Source organism: Elgaria multicarinata, chromosome 13 (assembly GCF_023053635.1).
Source record: "Elgaria multicarinata webbii isolate HBS135686 ecotype San Diego chromosome 13, rElgMul1.1.pri, whole genome shotgun sequence".
Taxonomy (NCBI): domain Eukaryota; kingdom Metazoa; phylum Chordata; class Lepidosauria; order Squamata; family Anguidae; genus Elgaria; species Elgaria multicarinata.
The window spans coordinates 14,863,222-14,876,805 of NC_086183.1; the positions used below are offsets into that span (position 1 = coordinate 14,863,222).

Consider the following 13,584-nt stretch of genomic DNA (forward strand, 5'->3'; position numbering starts at 1 on the left):
TAGTGCAGTGATTCCTAGAAGCCAGCATGGATTTGTCAAGAACAAATCCTGGCAGACTAATCTGATCTCATTCTTTTATCATATCTTGACTTCAGGAAAGCTTTTGACAAAGCGCCCCATGATATTCTGATTAACAAACTAGCTAAAAGTGGGCGAGAAGGAACAACTATTAGGTGGATCCACAGTTGGCTACAGAATCCGACTCATAGAGTCCACGGTACCTTCTCAAACTAGGGGGAAGTAACAAGTGGGGTACGGCAGGGCTCAGTCCTGGGCCTGTGCTCTTCACTGGGCGAGGAGGTGCAAGCAACGCTTATCAAATTCAGGCGTTCAGGGGCTCAGGTGTAGTTATTTATGGTGCAACCTTGTGCTTGCTTACTCGGAAGTAAGCCTGGCTGAGTTCAGTTGCTCGTGGTTAAGTGTGGACAGGAATGAGACATTAGTTAGTTAATATGAATACTAATTAATGCCATTCAGCTGACACCACCCCATTCAATCCTGCCTTCCGCCCCTCAGAAACCACCAGCGTCTACCAAGGCCCTGAGAGGGAGCCATTTCACCACCAGCAGAACGCTCCCCACCCCGCCAGCACACTGCTCTCGGGTGCAATCCCTCTCGAGGCTTTACGGCTCGCCCACCCTGCCTGGGATTTGTAGTCCCTCCGCGCCAGGCGCCTCTATGACCACCTATCGCAGCATAAGACACAGAAAGACTCCATCTCCCATCAGCCCTAAGTACGTCTCCGGCGGCCGGAGAGAACAGGTAGGGGGAGTAGCGTTTTCAGTTTGGAGAGCGTGCGGCGCGTGTCAGCCGATGGCGGACGCGGGCATGCCGGGAGTCGTAGTGCTCTCTCCGTGGCGGCCAGAGGACCCAGACGTCGGAAGAACTACATCTCCCATTCGGCTCACTTCCCTTCGCAGTGTTGCGCGCGCAGAGTGCCTGGGCCTGCTGTTGCTGCGGAGGTGGACCGTGAGGCGGCAAAGGCGGGCGGGCGAGCGAGCGAGCGAGCGAAGGCCGCGTCGAGGCGGTGAGTGAGAGGTTCGGCGCTATGTTTTCAGTTTCCCCCTCAGAGGGGAAAGGGTAGTGGAGGTTTCTGTTTTACCTCACACCGCTGAGCCGGACGGGCGTTGGACCCGCGAGGAGGGGTGGGGGAGGGGGTGCGCGGGCTTTCGAGCGCGGGGGCGGGGAAGAGAGGGACGTCGCGGGCCCGAGAGGCGCCTCTTCCTGGTAGGTCAAAGCCCAGCGGGAGGCGGAGTGGGGGGATGCCTGTATAACGGGGCTGAATCGGGGCCTTCCCCTTGCTCCCCCCAAAGCCGCTTTGGTAAGGCGCCCGGGCTTTGGCGAGTCTCCTCCAGGGAGAGGGGTTGAGGGAGAGCCTGCGCTGTCGCCCGCCCGCCCGCGCTCCCTTTCGGAGTGGCGTTGACGCCTGGACCCGAAAGGCCGTCGTGCCGCGTGGGAGGGAACAGGCCGCCGCCCGCCCGGTCACAGCAGGGCGCGCCTCAGTTGTGTGTGGCGCGTATATTAGAGGTGTTTTTGTGCTGCTTTTCTTCCCTTAGGATAGCTCAAAGCGTCTAGGCAGAGGGCCTTATAATCTCGAAGAAGTCAACAGAGGACGGGGAGGGACATGGAGGCGGGATAACGCGCCTTGAGCGCCATTTTCTTTGTGGAAAAGCGAGGTATAAATCGAATAAATAAACCAACCAACGGGGGAACAGCATGTGGTCATTGCGGTTATTTAGATTTAGCCTGGTTTCTTTGGGGTGCCCCCTAACCAGCTGCCCCCCCTTGTTGAAGTGCAGCCAGGTTGGGGAGAGCTGCAATAGGGGATGGAGTTGTGCCACAGGCTTCGTATGTATTTCCTTTCTCAGAGCTTTCCCCATTAATTGCATATTTTGCTTTCATTCTTGGGGCTGATCACACTTAACTGCTCAGCAATGCTGAAGAGACACCATATGTGCCTGGTACACTCCCTAATGCCTATTTCATCCCACTTAAAAATGTTGCTAGGTTTTTGGATGGATGAGACATGCAGTGGAAAAAGAAGGCTATTTTGTACTTGAGAACCTGCTGCTGACTGGGTTGAGGAGGTGACATGTGAGGCGTTGGATATCCTGAGCTTAGTTGATGCATGATGGGTTAAAGATCAGCGGGGCTGTGTGTGAGAGAAGTTCCCCTGTATACCTTGTGTGCTGTGTTACTTTTATTTAAAATTAAAATGTATGTATTAGTGGAATATACTATATGTTCGTGTAGGAGTGTGGTAAATGGCTTTGCATTTTCTGAAGGTGTTATTGGGGAAGGGTTACTATATGGGATCCTTCCCCAATCTGTTCCCCTCCAGATGTTTTGGGCTACAATTCATATTCCTGTCAATTGGCCATGGTGGCTGGGGCTGATGGAAGTTGAAGTTCAAAGCATCTGGAAGTTCAAAGTATCCAAACATCTTGGATGTTTGGGGGACGGGTTAGATCTATATATAAAGTGTGTAAGAGGAAGCGATCAATGAAGTGTGCTTAAATTTTTTGATTGCAGAATGTCCATGGGCATTTTCCCAGTTTTAAAAATGCATTGTTTCATAAAATTAATTAGTAACATAAACAATGAGCACACACATCAAAACTGGGTGACTAGAATGAACTCAATACTACTCAGAACTAAAAGCAAAGGTTTCATTATAATTCCACAGATGAGAAAAGCCTTAACAAAAGTTAGGTTCCAGTAGATGCCAACTGCTTATTTGGAAGGCATGTAACCATTCTTTTAAGAGACAAATTGTGTATTTGTGAAGATGGTTGCAAAGTTTCTATCATATTATTATTATTATTATTATTATTTTATTTATTGCATTTATATTCCACCTTTTTTCCTCCAAGAAACCCAAGGCGGCGTACATAATTCTCCTCTTTCTCCACTCCAGTTTAATCTCACAACAACAACCTTGTGAGGTAGGTTGGGCTGAGAGTCTGTGACTGACCCAAAGTCACCCAGTGAGCTTCTATGGCCAAGTGGGGGCTATAACCTGGATCTCCCAACTCCCAGTCCAACACTTTAGCCACTACACCACACTGGCTCTATCATATTATGTGTTTCAATATATTGGGTGGTCAGCAAATGATATAGTGGCATACGTCTAGATGTGGATAAATGTATATCCTATGTTGTCGCATTATTTGCAACAGCAGCTAAGAAAATTCGAGTAAGTATTGTGAGGAAAGTATGGGAAGACTGTAAAAGTGATTTTTAGGTGACTATGCCTAGAAAGCACATATATGTGCCTACTATCTGAAACTCTTAGACAGCTGCTCTCAGTTAGTCCGCAGTATTGAGCTAGATCAGTGGTCTTCAACTGGTCCAGACCTGAGACCCACCTCAGATTCCCAACATGCAAAATGGGACTCAGTTTCACAGTTGCCCAATGTAGCAGCAACAGCTTTGGCATGACCCATCTGGACTGATCTCACAACCCACTTCTTGGGTCGTGACCCACCATTGAAGGCCACTGAGGTAGATGGACCAATGATCTGACTTGGTATAAATAAAAATAATTTCCAATAAAAATAATGTCCATGTAAATAAATGCATTTTACTGAATTCTTTTTGCTATTTAAATACTTATCTAAGCCAGATTTATTGATTTAAGGCAGCAGAAAACTTTCCAGAGAATTTTCTGTTTCAGAATTTTCTGGAAAACCCATATCATTGGTTTTAAAGTAGTGGGTGCATTGCATTTAGAATGCATAGTGCTGTTGCCAGGGGCTGCTGTTAACTAGTCCTAGACAGAACGAGAGTGCCACCCAATAGTCCCAAATTGATAGTGTTTCTCGTTCAGCAACACTTTAAGCTTGCCCTGTTTATCAAGCCTGGTGTGTTTTTTATTAGGTAGCAGTAGAAACTTATTATTTAAAAATCACTTTAGCTGATTTTCTGTTGAATATTTTCCAAAAACATTGGAATGTGTAACCTGATCAGAAGTAAATCCCACTGAGTTTTAGTGGGACTTGTAACTGGGCATTTGATTGCAGTACAAGATACATGAAATTGACTTTTGGCTGATCATGATCAGAATTGCCCTACTCTGTTTGGCAGTAGGACTTAATGGTATTTTCCAGCTCTGCTGCCTGAAATATTTAACTGAAGATGCTTGGAACTTTTTACGTGCATAGAATGTGCTATGTCTCTGAATGATGTTCCCTTCCATTATGTTGAAAAACTGGTGATGTGGACTCAAATCCTCTCTCATGATAATAGAACTTGGGATCATCCCAAGAAGCTGATTGGTGGGAGATTCTGGACAGATAAGAGGAAGTACTTCTTCAGACAGTGCACAGTCAAACTATGGAATTTGCTACCACAGGACATAGTAATTGCCACCAATTTGGATGGCTTTTAAAATGGAGTTAGACAAATTCCTGGAGGAGAAGGCTAGTAAGCCTATGTGCATTAGTTGCTGGGTAGCATGGGCGGGAGGGTGCTGTTGCACTCATGTTCTACTTGTTGGTTTTCTGTGGGCAGCTGGTTGGCCACTATGTGAACAAAATGCTGGACTAGATGGATCCTTGGTCTGATCAGTATGGCTCTTTTTATGTTCATGGAAAACTGATAAAATACTAATCAATTGTATGTTGTCACAAAATGTGACAAAGTCCAGATTGTATTTTTGTTTCCAGAATGACAAACCTTATTTTGCATATTATGGATGGCAGCCAAGCTTGCTCCTCCAAATTTCCATGCGCTAAGATCTTCAAAAATTGCAAAAGTATTCCAGGAAAATGAATTTCCAAAGGCTGTGCTCTGCCAGGGGAATAATATCCCTAATTTTCCAAAGGTCTACAAGGCCACTTTTACAATAAAAACTGGAGAGACAGGAACCCATGAGCATGAAAGGGGTAATCCATGGAAATCCATTGCATTGATTTGTTTATTTTGTATTTTTTGCTTGAGGGACCTCCTCCTCTTGTTTGGCCCCTTTATGTTTTATGCCATTCTTCATAACTAATCTTGTGCTGTGAATGGCAGTGGGTTGGCAGCTAGCTCTGTGAATAGTTTTGATTTGAAAACATGCTACTTTTTTTCAAGTGGACCAGATGCATCTGTAGCTATGTTAAGGGATCCTTCTGAACCTAATGTCCTAAAACTGTTCTTATTATAAGCTTTAAAATAAAATGCCTGGAATTTCTCCTTCCTTTCCCTAGAAATGTAACATTTCTGGAAGTTTTAAAGCCATAGAAAAAAAACATTTTTCCATTTTTTCTGAAAAGTGGAAATTTTTGGAAAAATTGAAAAAAAAAGTACAATATTAGCAGTTTTTACAGATTAAAAGTCACTTTGTTACTTTAGGAACAAAAAATGTAATGATGTACAAGTTTGTTTGGCATAAAATTACTACATTTGGTATATTAAAAGTACAGTGTATTCAAACAATTATTACAAATTGAATTTACTTCTTTAAATTTTTACCTTTTCTTGGTAACAAATGGAGCTACAAGCTCGTGAACGGTAAGGAACACCTGAACTGTAAGAAACCTCTTTAGTTTTGCCAGTTTATGAGGAGCAGGCAAAAAACAATTAAAAAAAACTCAGAAGAAACCATCAACCTTAAAAGAATTTATCAGTAACAAAGAATTTCTGTCTCTGCTAGTTCACCAGTGTCATGCAGACATAAAGCGCTCATTCCCACAAAAATAAATAAGAAAAAGGCGGGGACAAAGATTCAGTGAATATGCAAGAAATTTAATCAGGCTCATATTCTGAGCTATAGCTATCATTATCAGTTTCAGTCTCTGCTTCAATGGCAGTGCATTTGAGAGTTGTAGTCTCAGTTTGTAATCTAGGACTTGCTTGTCCTCGGTGCACAGAAATTGTAATAATCTGATACTGTACATAGTGTTTAGAAATAATTTGGAGAAGTAAATACCTGAACACCTTGTCTTAAACATTTCATTCATCATGCAAAAATAAAACATTCCATAATCCATTTTTTCAATTTTTTGGAAACAACCCCCCCCCCAAAAAAAAGGGGTTGGGAAAAACGGGGGGAAACTGGTTCCCCCCAAATTTTTCAGTTTTTTCCCCCGGGCCTTCACATCTCTACCTTTCCCCGAGGAATGCTCACTGCGTTTTATCATCACTCTCCTTTCTGCCAAGCCTTCCCACTTGCCCTTACATAAAGGTTGAAAACATCCTTTCTGTTGCACATGCTCTGGAGCATCACTGTATTGCGAAATGACTTTTCCTTGTGTTTGCTCCTGGCTTTGTGGCAGGCCCCACATGAATCGGAAAGGCTTTGTAGAAAGTCACCTGTCACTTCTTTTTGCCACAGCTGTTTCCAAAAGGAGAGGTGACAGACCATATGCTGTACAGACTAATTTTGTAGTGTTCTTTGCCAGCCCGTCATTGAATATGCTTCATCAAGGAGCCACTAGGTACTCTTGAGCAAGTCACTCACTTACCACAATTTCTGTAAACTGCTCAGAGAGCTTTGGCTATTGGGTGTTATATAAATCAAATTATTATTATTATTTCACAATTATTGTGGACAAGCCAGTTTACTGGTGTATGCTACCTGATTGCTCCCACTGAAAGCGGGAATGGCTAAACAAACCACAAACTAGGAACTCTGGTTTGTCTCTCCCCGGATGAACCAGAGTCATAAGCTAGAAACAAACAGTGCCATATGCTCTTGTTTATCTGGAGTAAGACAAGCTAGAATTCACAGTTCACATATCATGATAAACCACAGATGGAAGGCCTGCAGTTTAGCTGTTCTAACTTGAAAGAAGAGCCTAGTGGGAGCGATCAAGAAGTTTGCATCAGTGTTCTGGCTTATTGTGTCATGCGAACTTGTAGTGCTGAGGAGATTATGAAAAGGATAGGTGTTTTTTTTAAAGTGTATCTACATATAAAACAAGTTAGAACATAAATGGACAGTTGAATTTCTTATTATATGTTCTATTCCAATACAGAATAAAACTGGACCACTTCTTTGCTCACTGAACTTTATAAAAATTGTCAGATTAAAATTTTTAATCATTCATACTTGGAGATGGAATCTATATTCCACCTTTTTGCTGCCTTTTGAAAATCATAATTCTGTAAAACATATCTTTAATGTAATCTAATAAAACAATTACTGTTCTAAAGGTAATTTGCACCAGTGAAATATTGCAAAACGAACTCTCCCCACCTACCACCCACCCCGAAATTCTGACAACCTTCTCTCTTCAGCTTTTTCAAAAGGTCTTCTAGACTTATTGGAAACAATCTTCACTTTCTGGGTTTTTAGACACTTCCAACTAATATAGAATTCCAACTGAGAACAGCCTTATGGTAGTTAAATACAGAGGTTGCAATGTTTTTTATTGGTCAAGTTGTCCTGGATTATTCTGCTAGTACACCTCAAGCTTCAGCTGTTTTCTGTCAAAACCATTTTAAGCAGTACAGAGCAAAAGCCATTGTGTTCTTTAAGATGGCTCACTGCCATTTTCAGAAGTAATTGTTTTCCAATCTGAGGGAAGTAGAGAGAGATAAGGTTCTGTTTGAGTGGAACACAGAAAATGATTAGTATGAGGTGAGAGTTAACTAGCTTCTGTGAGGACCAAAGTGTAGCCCCCACTTCACCCTGGATCTGCAGTTAATTGTGCGTTGCCGATTTCTCACATACTGTACTCAATCAAGGTAGTGGCCTCTTTTCTGATCTGTTCAAAGGTTTTTTTAGAATTGATTTGGGTGTATCTTATTATAGAGCAGTGAGTTTTAAAATTCCTCTTTAGTTTGTCATCTTGAGCACAATCCTTGTTTTCCACTGATGGACTACATTTACAGTTCTAATTCTCCCTCTTCTTGCTATTGCAATGTTATCCTTTAGGGAGTTTCAGGGGAATGTACTTTCCTTTTTTGATTTGGCAGGATCTTCTCCCCATATTTCAGAATTATTTGTTGGGTTACCTTGGTGTTGTGGATAGTTAATAGTGATTTGAATAGCAGAGAAAGGAATCTCTTTAGACGTCTGTGTTTTGACTGTTTTTAATTATTTTGTGGAACCAGATGAGGGCATGCTGCAGCTTCCCAGTAGCTGGTATTCAGTGGTGGGACGACCTCTGCAGATGGTTTTATACAGCTGTAATGATTAATACTTACCAATAGACAAATTCATAGAAGTCTGATCCACTTTAAAACACATATAGCCCAGTAGCTATCAAGTCAATTCTATGCATTAATTAAGCATATGTTAAGAAGTATGTTCTTTTGTTTGTCTTGAATCTATTGCCAATATGTTTCACCTAATAATTCTCAATTCTAGTATCATATGAGAGGGAGAATAACTTCTCTGTCCACTTCCTCCACACCATGGATAATTTGTCAGTAAGTCAAAATGACTTACTGAAGGACCCATCTGAGAGAGCTGAAAATGACTGAGGCTCACCAGCCACAAAATGGCAGTGTGTAAGCAGAGCTAGTTATAACATTACTGGAGACAGACTTTGACATCATCAGTTGGCAATTACTGATAACACTTTCTATTGTTAACTAATCCCTCTTTGGAAATAGCTAAATTCTTTGTCACTGTGAATTTCTTGGGACCTGGAGCTCCATCAGCTTCCTTCATTAAGTACAGACATTGGCTCTGAGGTTATATGTGGCTCAGCATCCCCATTTTAAGCAGAATGTGCTGATTTAGATGCCTCTTAAGGGGAGAAGATATTTGTTTTCTTTTTTCCCTCCTCCATCCCCATGCCTCTGAAAATACCTTTATTCTTTCTTTTCCTTAAATATTTAACGGACCTATTCCCTCCTCCAGTTGCCTTTCATTCCTCCCTCTTGTTGTTTTTACATTCATTTCCTCCTATAACAACTTTCCTCTTATCTCCTTCCTTTCTATTCCCAGATGATGATGATCCTCCTTTTCCTCCTCTTATCTGTCTTTAATTTCTTTCAAAGCCCTCTCTGTCCATTTTTCCTGAGAGGAGGGAGACCCTTCCTTTCCTCCCCCCACAACTTCTCAGTTCCACTTTTCTTCCCCCACCCTCCCCCATGCAGGTGAAATCAAGGCTCAACAGAAGGCACAATAGTATTTAAGCAACTGTTGACCATTGTGTCATCCAAACCCAGTCATTTAGTATTATAAAATCCTGTTTTGGCAGGCCTTCTCTCTTAGCTAGGATTTGAGAGAGAGATCAGTCTCACATAATTCTTGGCTTTTTGAGATACTTGGAAGCAGCAAAAACCTTTCTCACTGCTTCTGGGTGTTTCCAAGGCAGGATAGCTTGATTAAATCACCATGAAATGTGTAATTCAAATAACTGATTTAAATTAAGTTTTGAGGTCTCATATTTCCTAAGTGCATATTAATAGGTCTTATATCAGCTTTCAACCAATGTAGAGCCTTTCTACCACATAGGAGCATAATCTAAAATCTATTTTAAAATATGAAATCTTTTAAGTAAAATAAATAAATAAAATTTTATTTCCCTAGAGACAGGAATTGAAGAATTAAGGATTTTTAATTGTTTATCTGTGAACACACTAAACAAGAGTAGTTACTTGAAAATTAAGTGTCCAGAACTTTCCAAGTCCTTTCTAGCTGTAGCTAGAATGGGATTTCTATTTTGCACATGAAGTAAATTCCTGGACGAACTGCTGAGGGTGGATTTCATTTAAATCTGTGCGTTGTGTGTCCACCCCTAGATGACACGATAAGCAACGCAATGGATAAGCAACGCAATGGACGATTGTCTTTAATCAACTGTTGCTTATCGTGTTGTCCGAACCCAGCCACTATGTGGCTATGGGCAAGCCACACCTTTCTTTTCTCTCTGTAAAATGGAAATAAAATTGTATGCTTCACAGAAGCATTGAGGAGATGAATTTCAAGAGCTATGTTCATGATGCTTGAGAGTTACATAGGCAAAAATATGACATCAGCTTAAAGTCTGTCACAAAGGAACTTAAAATCGAAAATAAATAATTGCTCACTTTGGAAAATCATTTTGCGAAGACAGGAATGCAGGGCCAAACACTCCTCCCTCTCCTTTCTTCCTGTTGTGCACTGGCTTTGTTACGAATATCCTGGCTTGCTTTAAGCCAGACTTCCCCGTTTGAGACATAACTTGGAACTTGGCTTATGGCAAGCTGCAATATTTACCTTGAAGCCAGCATGCAATGGTAAGAAGAGAGGGGCGAAGAAGAAGGTGTGGTGATCATTTACATTTATATACTGCCCAGAGAGCTTCAGCTATGGAGCGGTATATAAATGTAATTAATAATAATCAGCAACAGCTTAATAAGCTGTGGTTTATAGGAAAACAAAGAGGGAGCATGCAGTAACATCTACTTAAAGTAACATGTACTATCAAAAATGAGTTTTGAATTTTATAGAGGTTCAGAATATTGACCTATAAATAGTGTACTCACTTTTTCCTTATTCTAAAACTGAAAATCTGTTTTCTAGCCTTGCTAGGGTCTCAAAGTGGTGTTTGTTTGTTAAAAGTGAATTAATTTAAAATTTTATCATGCCCTTAACCTGGCTACACATTTTTCTACAACATCTTTTACTTTTCATACAGAGGGGTTGATGCGGTCCTGACTCTGACCCAAGGGTTAATTCCAAATTCTGAATCCACTTGGGGCTTCTAACTAGAGGGAGAAACTTGCATGGAATATTATCTGTCCCAGGAGAAACAGAGATTGCCCTTGCCTGTAAATTGTAACCATAGTAAAGCAAAGTTGTTGTGAATATGAGCACCTGGTGTATCAGAAATAATATTGATCAAAGTCAGGTGACTCATCCCCCCCCTTCCCACTTTCCTGATCTTTAATAAAGGAAGCTACTTCCAAGCAAAACTTTAGAATTCATGGAGAAATATAGTTGACTTCTTCCTCTCCTATCTGATTAGGATAGGTTTCAAAGGCAACATAGGTCTCCTGGGGAGAGAAGAGATGATAAAACTTAGCTGTACACTTTGGGCTACATGTTATCTGTGCTCAGTGTTGACAGAGCGAGAAGATAAATAGTTCATTTTTCAGGTGTAAGACAATTAACACATCTCTTGAGGTGGAACAGGTGGTGTCTTCTTGTTTTTAAAAGCCCAGATGGATTGATAGAAGGTTGACTACATTGAGGAGGAGTGGTTGGCTGACTGCCATACCTGCTGATGAGGGACCTTTGGGCTTCACTGTATTGAACAAAAGGTGTTTTTCCCTCTCAGGCTTGAAAAAACAAGATAAAAATTAAACTCATAGGTGGCTTTGGTTTGCAGCCATGGCAGTGGGAAGGCAAAGCAAATGAATTTCATTGGCAGAATCCCAAGCTTGCTCCATCAGCTAAAACTGTAAAAGAAACAAAAATCCTTTTATATCTTTCTGTTAACAGATAGCTTTATGCTATGGCATGCAAGCAATTTGGTTTGTGGACAAAAAAAAAACACCCTATGGAAGAGCTTCCTATGTTGCACAGTGGGACTTTTTGTTGAGGAAGGGGACTTGTGAATGTCACCTTATAAATTTAGTGGAAAATTAGGAGCCATTTTTGTTGATAAGATGGATGTTGAGGACCACAGTATTTGCAAAAAGATTTGCTGTTACTACCTAATAACCAAAAAGACTGGGTTATTTTGGATCATGAGATGGACAGTTAAAGCAGTATTTTCATCCAGTGTGTTTGTTGTGCCATGCATATTTTCCTTTCACTTATGCCTTGACTGAATCTTGTCTATTGTCTATTACTGAGGGGGAAGGGGAAGGAAGTGCCCCTAACTCCAGAAATTGTGAGAGGCTGCCAGACAGGCTTTTCTGCATTTCTGAGACTGTAACAGTTTTGTATTCTTGAACACCAATGTGTTTCTGTAAAGTTCTTTTCTTCAATTCTGCCATTCTTGGTTTAACTTTGATATTTAAGAGTCAGTGCCAATCTAGTTAGCAAGTGATACGATTGTCACTGGCAGCAAAAAGACAAACATATTTATTATGGCATAAGCTTTCATGGTATAGAGTGCACTTGAAATGGACTCTGGTGGGCTGATACATTCATTAGTCTAAGGTTCCACAGAACTCTCCATTGTGTTTTGCTGCAACATACATGTGGTGGTTAGAGCCTTAGCTTGCCATGTGATGGTTGAAACATGGCAGGCCTACACTGGGACTCCAACTGCCACAGTGAATGTTTAGGCAACGGTATTGAAAGGAGAAAGCAGTGGCTTGATTTTATTTATTTAAAACATGTGTATCCCACCCTATATCATTAAGATCTCAGGGCAGCGTACAGATAAAAGAATACAGTATAAAACAATAAATATACACAGCTAAAAACAAATTAAATCATGAACCAAGTTAAAACAATATATAATGTAAAAGCAGTAAAAATAATTAAAATAATGTGCCACCTTAGGGAATTTAACCCTTAAAGGCTTTGTTAAGCTATGTTTTCACTTGGCACTGGAATAAAATCAGCATTGGTGCTAGTTGGGCTTCCAAGGGGAGGGCATTCCACAGTCGGGGTGCCACAACAGGCTTTGTGGACCTTTTGAGGGAATGGAGGTGGTGTTATGATACTAACAATATGCACATTGTTACTTGCCACTTTTCTGCCTACCTTTCTCTCTTTAAATTAAAGAGAGAAAGTACACGGTATTTTTGAGCCCATGGGGATAATAGTTCATTTTTAGGACCTTGTGACAGCACTAACGTAGGTCAACTATCTAAATGTTTAACACTTGACATGTTATAGCTTTGTAATTCCTAGTGGTTCTACCTCCTTGCAATTGGTAAAAAGTTGTCAAGTTAAAATCAAGTTATTTTCAAATGAAGTTACTATTCCAGCCATGTAGATGTGCGTGTGTGTGCGCGTGTGCACATGCACGATTATCTTGAGAAAATAGTGTAGCAAATCTGAGAAGGGCTGTTCCTGCCCCACAATTTGAGTAACGCTGCTTTTACACTTCTTGTCAAAGTATAGCAGTTATTATGGGTGCCATTCTGTGAGCAGTTGCAATATAAGCAATTACTTTTCTTTTACAGAATTGTTTGATTTCACAAGTGGAAGGAGACTGTGCTAGGTGACTATTGAGTCAGGGCTAAGTCAATTTCAAGTAAGGTAAGTTTCCCACAGCATATCAGTGTTAATGGTGGAAAGGGCTTGACTGTGTGTGTTGCAAAATGATTTAAAATATGTTTTCTCTAACTTTTGACCAACCAGGGTCCACAAGGCAGCTTATAACTCAGTTTTTAAAACCATACTAAAAAAAAAAAGTCCTAAAAACACTGTAGCACTAATTCTTGTGCTTATTGAGTTTCTTCTGCTTCCCTATGTGATATGGCTACAGTAAATTCTAACTCTGAATTTTTTTAACTCTGTCTGACATTGAGCATTTACTGAAATATCTTTTATTTTCAATTTCTGTTTGGCTTTTCAAAGAAGGACTGAGACCTAAAACATTCCTTCCTTCCTGAATGGTCCTAGTTCTTGTTGACTTTTATAATGTATCGCTAGTTCCATGTAGCAAATTTTCCTCTTGTTATGCTTGATTTTTCATGGGGTATCACAAATCAAATCATTTTAGTAATTGTTAAAACATTGTATGGTAGTTCAGT

At 40.8% G+C, this 13,584-nt stretch overlaps 1 protein-coding gene across 3 annotated transcripts in view; it reads left to right on the top strand.

Annotated features, from left to right (window-relative positions):
• The first annotated feature begins 944 nt into the window (after nt 1-944).
• Nucleotides 945-13,584, top strand: part of THRAP3 (thyroid hormone receptor associated protein 3) — a 37,100-nt gene continuing 24,460 nt past the window's right edge. For all 3 annotated transcript variants that reach the window (XM_063140167.1, XM_063140168.1, XM_063140169.1), the window contains exons 1-2: nt 945-1,027; nt 13,012-13,087. The gene's annotated coding sequence lies outside the window, so the exon portion shown is untranslated. The remainder of the gene's footprint in view (nt 1,028-13,011; nt 13,088-13,584) is intronic.